Genomic DNA, 8,438 nt, shown 5'->3' with positions numbered 1-8,438 from the left:
CTTGAGGGCAGAGCTTAACGAAGTTTCTGACCACGGTTATGGTCTTTAATGTGGTTTCAAGTGAGGGCCACATCATGCCACCTCACATCTTCGAAGTCGGCTTGAAAGTCAACACTAAAGTATGCCTGGATGTGCTAAGGAGTGTGGTGATCCCCTGATGCAATCAGGGTGCAGACCCTGGATGTGACAGTAGGACTCATCGCCGGCTCAAAAGTCCAAAGAGACCCAGGATTAGCTTCAGAAGAGTCTGTATCCTTCTCTCACTGACCCGCCGCCTCCCTCGACATGAACCCACTGGACTACTTCGTTTGGTCATACATCGAGAACATCACCAACATGACCTCCCACAACACCAAAGCCAGCCTGATCGCCGCCATCCGCCGAGTATTTGCCGAGTATTCGCTGAGTATTCACCGAGCTCCCGTCGACGTTTGTGGAAAAAGTATGCTCCCAGTTTTGGACCCATATCGGTGATTGAGGCTGAAGGTGGCTACATTGAATAGCTGTCAGCGCCACTAAATAATCAATAAAGCTGTAGCGTTGTTTACCTTTTTGTTGTTTTTTTTAAACTTTTATTGTTTAGCCATTTTACACGAAAGGCCCCCCTAGTGGGGTAGCTAGAGTTTTCCCTGAAAAATCCGTTCTGTTACTTTTTTTATTCATATCATGTTTAATGTTTGTGCAAAACTTCCAAAAATTCCAAGGCGTAGTTATTGAGAAAGTGCGCACAGACGAATGGACGAACGGACGAACGGATAAAGGTGAATTTAAAGATCCACCCTCCTTTGTTCGGGGGGACCAAAAAGTCGTTTAAAGTTAGAAAATGAACTCATGTCTTGTAATATATATATATATATATATATATATATATATATATATATATATATATATATATATATATATATATATATATATATATATATATAGTAATCAATTCCTTTCTTTTAAGTAAAAAAATACTTTTGTTTCCTATTTTTCCTATTTTTATCTGGTTCAAAGAGATAATCTATTTTTTTATTTTAGAAAAAAAAGGAGAAATCAGTCTCGAAAGGTAACTGATTTTATATGCTGTTTTTTTTTGTTATAAAATAAACAGTCAATACATTTTGTTTAGTTCAAAAACAAAACGCGCTTAAAAACTAATCGATTTTCTGTATTGTTTTAGGTTTCAACTTAATAATCGATATTAAGAAAAAAGAAATCCGTCGATAAAATTTACTTATCATGATTCTATTTTTTTTTTATTTTACAAAAAGAAGTAATATTAATTCCTGATTTTTAAGAAGATATTTACGATAAATCTAGAAGGAAGATTAAGGCGCCATTTTGATTGTGAAGTGTTCTGTAATCTGTTTAAACCTACTAAAGAATGATTAAAAGTATTATAGATGTTCAAGAATGAACTGCGAAAATATCAGGTTGACAAAAAAGTAAGTGCAGTTTTTAACTTTTAAACGTTTTAACTTTTAAATTCAGATGAATATATCTCGGCTTAAAAAAATATATTGATCGAAATACACACTGTCAGAATCCACACACTTTTGCCAATGCAAAACAAGTGTATTTGTTTTTTTTTTACATGGAGTTCACCACTTATCAAGGCCCAATGGCCACTCAGGGATAAGGGTTATTGTGTGTACAGTAATCAAAGGGATAGTGTAGCAATAGTATTGGAGAATTGGTAAGGTGTCATTACTTAGGGGGGCGGTTCATCATGAATTTGTTTGTGTTGGACTTGAAGACATCCAGGTTGAAGTTGGGAGGGAAATGCCAGTAATGTAATATATATATATATATATATATATATATATATATATATATATATATATATATATATATATATATATATATATATATATTACAATAATTATTAAATACCTACTGACACTAGTGTTTCATCCTTTCGGGAATCATCAGTGCAAGATGTCATTAGTAACACCGGTTGATAGATTCGAACCCAGAAACAGAAGCCATCTAAGTCTTCATCAGCAAGAATCTAATCCACTGTAAACAGCGAGAAATTCTATTGAAATTTAAACATTTATTTTTAAATGTTTTTTAACGTCTGTCAGAGTGATCTAATCATTATATGATGATCTGTGCATATGAGCTAAATTGACCGACTCTATTTCGACTGAAAGTGCTCAACAATAAGAAACGGGTTTCTTGAAGGGACTGACATAATTATTTACTATAATAATTATTAAATACCTACAGGCACCAGTGTTTCATCCTTTCCGGAATCATCAGTGCAGGGTATCACGATTAACACCCATGGATAGATTCGAACCCGGCAACGGAAGCCATCTGTCTCGCGCTCTCTCTGTCTCCCTCTCTTTGTCTCATATATATATATATATATATATATATATATATATATATATATATATATATATATATATATATATAGTGAATAAATGACAAAAAACTATATTTCAAAATTCATGATGTTGACCATCTTATAATTTATTCCTTTAATTCAGTTGACATTTACAATTCTTGACAGTATCTGTTGCGTAGCGCAAAATCCATCACTTAATTATTATATCAATCAGTGAATCTATTTTGCACTTAAATCATCAGAAGAACATAATAGATTCACCGATTGGTATAATGATTAAGTGATTGATTTTGCGCTACGCAACGGATACTGTCAAGAATTGTAAATGTCAACTGAATTAAAGTAATAAATTATAAGATGGTCAACATCATGAATTTTGGAATATAGTTTTTTTTTTGTCATTTATTCACTATATTTCTCTGTAATTACATTGAGCTTCTTAAATAAGAATTGGTATATAAGAAAATCTATATCTACATCTATCCCTCTCTTTCTCTCTCTCTCAATCTCTATCTCTATCTCTCTCTCTCTCAATCTCTATCCCTCTCTTTCTCTCTTGCAATCGCTTATTTGTATATATTGTATATATTTGCACACGCGTACTTGTGTCCGACCGCATAAAGGCTTTTATTAAAGCCAGACTAGAGTCCAAATACTCTACATCGAAAACATTCCGCAAAGTATAATAATTTAATGATGAGCACAGAAAGAAGAAAAAATACTCTGATGTTTTAAGTCGCTTCGACTCCACCTACTCTCCCACGGTCTCAACCGATGCGTAGGAGCGTAATTTTCTATGAATGGACTGAGACAGTCGGCCTTATTGTCATCGGTGGACGCGCTCTAATAGACTGCGATGAATCGGCTTTTTTTATGAATGAACTTTTATGAATGGCTCTACTTGTCTCACTCACGTAACTGTTAAACAAGGCAAGCAGTCATTGAGAAAAAACATTACAAAAAATAACATATCAACTTATGTCTGTCTTGAGCAATTAAAGATGTATGAATTTAGTGTTGAATCTACCATATTTGGTGCAAGCCAAATCTCATTCATTGCCGGAGTGTTAGCAACTCTGACAGCTTTGCGTCGGCATCTTCTGACAGGTTGCGTAGACGCCAGAAGATATCGAAACGAACACTGGCGAGCAATTAATTCAAACCATAATGTTAAGAAAAAAAAAAAACATTCTTAAGATGAGGAAAAGAATGTGTTTACGTTGACATAGCTTATTGAAAGTCATTTTCGGTTATTTTAATTTTTTAATTTTTTTTATTTAATAACTTTCACTCTTTGATTGAATCTTGTCATCTGACAGCTTATTGGATAGACGCTTCGGCATCTTCCGGCTGATTACGTAACCTGCCGCAAAAGGCCGACATAAAGTTGTTGGAGATTGGATCGCAAACTGGATAGATACCGTAACAAGAATTATATCACTTTAATTAAGATTAATTAATAATAGACACTAGTTTTCATCCTTACGCAATCATCAGTGTAGGATGACAATCCCTGCTGGTTGGTAAACCCGAAGCCAGACACTAAGCCACCTTTGATTCCATTTGTTAAGCCGCTACCTCGAGGCCACTAAAAAATTGGCACAAGAATTAAGGGAATTAAAAACTAATCAACGCTCAATTCAGACGCGGACATTAGACAGTTCATAGTGTTCAAACGACAGGAAGTTATGAACGTTGCATAAACGCTAGTTGACTGCTTCTTAGTTTATACTATCCAGACCAGTGTCCATCCTTAATTAGTCTTAAAGTGGCTTGATAATTATAATTAAATAAGTATTACTCTTTTTTATACCTACAGACACTAGTGCTTCATGTTCAAACACACACACACATATATATATATATACTAGCAGTTCAGCCTGGCTTTGCACGGGCCCTACGTACTGTTCATAACTTGCTCTACGTGTGAATACACTTTGTGTAGGATTTCAAATGTTTAGACCTAAATTTGTCTGAGTAATTTCGTAGAAACAGCAGAGGTCATTTTTTTTTAATTTGACTTCAATTTTGACCCCTTAACATTTATCATTTTTGTCTCAAATCAAAATACAAAGTTGTACTCATGTCCAAGTTACCTACATTTAAAATTTTCAGTCTTTAGACCCAAAATTGGCGAAGGGGTTTGGTAGAATCTGCAAAGGTCAATTCTTTCAACTTTGACCTTTTAGCAGCGAAATTTTCGCCCTCAAACTGATTAAAATGCTTGCCGCATGTCCGAATACTCGTTATATAAATATTTCAAATGTTTAGACCCAAAATTGACTGAGATGTTTGCTAGATACCGAAAAGGTAAAATATGTTGAACTTTGACCCCTTGGCAACTCAAATTTTCCACCCAAACCGATTAATAACCTTACCTTATCTCTGAATACCCTCGATATAAAATTTCAAATCTTTCGACCAAAAATTGGCTGACTAAATTCGTAGAGACCGCAGAGGTCAATTTTTTAAAAAAATTTGACCCCAATTTGGACCCCTTCACATTTATATTTTTGGGCTAAAATCAAGTTAATAAGTTTGATCCATGTCAAAATAACTTACATTTAAAATTTCAAGTGTTTAGACCCAAAATTGACGGATCAGTTTGGTAGAGTTTTCAAAGATCAAATGGTTGAACTTTGACCCCATGACAGCCAAATTTCTAACCGAACACCGATGAAAAAGATTTTTCCAAATCTCAATACTCCTCTCTTTATGGCAAATCTCGAGTCTCTAGACCGAAAATTGACAGAGTTATTTAGTAGGGAAATGTACACAGACACACACACAGACAAACATTTTCACTTTGCTAATATTTCCTCTGATGAGAAGGATGCATTTTTTTTTAACTTAGCAGATTAAGGAAATTTAAATATATCTTATTTTAGTATCCTGTCGAATGATGAATTCATTTAAAATATAATTTACAGTCTTAAATTTATATAGCGAAACAGTACTGTATGTGGATGACTATAATGCTTAGGTTTAGCATATTGGGAAGTGATATGCAAACTGCCATTAGCGTATTAAGTGATGCTCTTTGTGGAAACAAATCGAACTTCGGCATTTGGACGATGTCAAAACATCGTAAATTCACTACCCGCACAGCAGCAGCCGAATAGCGTAATGGTAAGAAGCCTTGATTGTCATTTGGGCGGTCGGGCTTCGATCCTGGTTTGAAGTAGTTGCCTGTCTAGCCGCACTGATGAGCTGTGATAAAATACTGTATGTGGATATATATATATATATATATATATATATATATATATATATATATATATATATATATAAAATCTTATATCTTATAAATATAAGACTGATAAATTAAAAAATATATCCATTTTAAATGTGGAAATTGATGAATCGCACAGGTAGGAAATTCATTTTTATAGTATGAAAAGGTTAGTAATTGCAATTAAGAATAGGAAATTGGATCAAATGTTTGTAACATGTCTTCTTCCTAAGATTAAGGGAGGTGATGTTTTATCAACACTGCTGGGGAGCCATGATGTAATATACTGTTTTGTTTTTAAATCCCCGAAACAGTGTTTCATGGTAAACAACTGATGATCTTTTAAAAATAAATTATTAGTACAATAGTAAATTCGGGAGCGAGTTGATGCAGTGATTGCAGGTGATTAAATGACTTACTGACTAGATGGTTTTCTAACGAATGATAAAAAATATTTTTTGTATAGTTTTAAAGGTTAAAAACTTCAAAGACTATATATATATATATATATATATATATATATATATATATATATATATATATATATATATATATATATATATATCAGCGAAGTTAAGGAACGATGAATCTGGCCAGTCTGAAAAAGAATAATTCCTGTCTATTTCTTAAAAAAATTTAAATAAAAAATAAAGAAATTTTTTTTTATTTAAATAATATTTAGTCGACAACGACAATCATTTTTTTTTTTTTTTTTACAAAAGATCAAAGAGCATTTTTGTTTGGAGCAATTACACTATAAAAGCGAAATTCGAGAATTTTAATATTGAAATTCAAAACAAACCAATGGTCTCTACTTAATCGTCATGTTACAGTAAAGAATTTTCACTCGAAAAATGGTGGGATCCTTCTACCGCTCCAGTAGATATCTCACTGATGATGCAATTCTCTACCTATGTAAAAGCCAGATACGTCCAAGGATGGAGTACCGTTTCCACATCTGGGCAGGAGCTGCTAGGAAGACCTTCTCCTGCCTTGACAGAGTTCAAAATAGACTTTGTAGGAAGAGAAAAAGGCATCCCCACTTCTAGTAGGGGATGCCTTTTTCTCTTCCTAGCAACCTCTTTCCCACAGAAGAGACGCCCCTCCATGGGATTAATGGACTATCTCATGACGTCACTTCCTCTGGTGACGTCACTTCCGATATGGAGTACCGGTGCACGCGACCAAGGCCGATTTACAAGCTAAGAAGTCGGCTGGCAATTACGTTCTATAAAAAAAAAACAACAGAAACGAACATGACAAAGTTATCGACGCAATTGTAAGTAATCTTTTTGTCTCTATATTTAAATTGAAAGAACTGTACGAAACGCATTTTTATAATGTTTCAAAATTAATTTGGTTGCTTATTGAAAGAAGAAGAAAAAAAAGAGAAAAATGTTGACCCAATTTTCACCGCGAGAACAATTCTATTGTAAACTGTCGACTGTTTATTCGTATGCAAACTAGAACATTTTTCAAATGAAGTGAAAAGTTTTGTTTTTTTTTAGCTTAGATAAATGGCTTTCTCTTCATACGCACACACTCAAGGAAAGGACATTTTATTTTTGCTGATAACTTTATGCAATATTTTAACGAGAGAGAAATGTTTCTTTTCACCCTTTTCGTTTTACTTGGACTAAAAGAAAGATACTTTTTCATTGAGTGGAATTTTCTGAAATATTTTATTTTTAACTGTCGGTTCTAAAGTGAAAACTTTTTTTTTTCTTCCGCGTGGGACAACTCTTTCCACCCCAATACACACATAAAAAACAGCCATTTTGGTTATCTTCCAGACAATTACACAAGTATTTTTTATTCTTTTGCAACTGTATTGTATCACAGTACATTTTTTTGTTTGTTTTGCAAGTAAAATTTTTTTATCCACCCTCCAGAAGTTTGCTGAGGATTGCCAACGGGTAGTCTGCGTAAGGAACAACTCGAGACACGACGAGGAGTCAGGCGCAACATTCATTACAAGGACGAATTTCAAAACCCGGATCCCCTCCAAGCCCGTGCTATCGCTGCGACGGGAAACATTGGTCTAAGGTTTTTACCAAGAAGCAAAGGATAAATCTCTCTCTCTCTCTCTCTCTCTCTCTCTCTCTCTATCTCTCTCTCTCTATCTATCTATCTCTTCATACGCACACACTCAAGGAAAGGATATTTTATTTATTTTTTTTTAAATTATTTTATCACTCTTCTCCAGTCAAAAACGGAAATAATTGTTTTTTCGTGCGTTTGGAAAAGCCATTACAAGATGGAGGAGATTAAAACAGTATTAATACAGCTAATTAAGGCCCAGATGAACCAGCAGCAGAAGGGTGATGAAAATTTAAAAGAATTTGATAAACAGCTCTAGTTACAATTTCAAGAGAGGCAACAAGCGTTGGAGGAGAGAATGCTACTTCAACAACAGAGACAAGAAAAGCTATTGTTAAAAATATTCGATAGAATGGAACACATGGACGACAGTTTTGCTTTTTCCCAAAGTGCAATATGGAACGCTAAAGAAACTTTCAACTACCAACCGGAGTTGGAGGAGATTTTTGACGCTTTCTATCGGAGATATGAGGACCTATTCACCGTGGATTATCAAGAGTACAGCAACGCCAAGGAAGTTCACCTACTTTTGAGGAAATTAGGGACCACAGAACATAGCAAGTTTATGGATTATATTCTCCCCAGGAAGACGAGTGAATTGGTCTTTTCTGAAACGGTCAAATTCTTATCCGAACTGTTCAGACCAAATTCTATGCTCTTTCATAGAAGATGGAAGTGCTTGAACCTGCAAAATAGCGACGACGACGATTACCTAACCTTCGCGTCCGTTGTAAAAAAACACTGCGATGATTTCCGTCTATCTGA

The sequence above is a fragment of the Euprymna scolopes genome, chromosome 35 (genome assembly GCF_053919585.1).
Source record: "Euprymna scolopes isolate OS-2025 chromosome 35, ASM5391958v1, whole genome shotgun sequence".
In the NCBI taxonomy this organism is placed as follows: Eukaryota; Metazoa; Mollusca; class Cephalopoda; order Sepiida; family Sepiolidae; genus Euprymna; species Euprymna scolopes.
The sequence above is the reverse complement of the archived record's forward strand: the minus strand, read 5'-3'. Positions refer to the sequence as shown.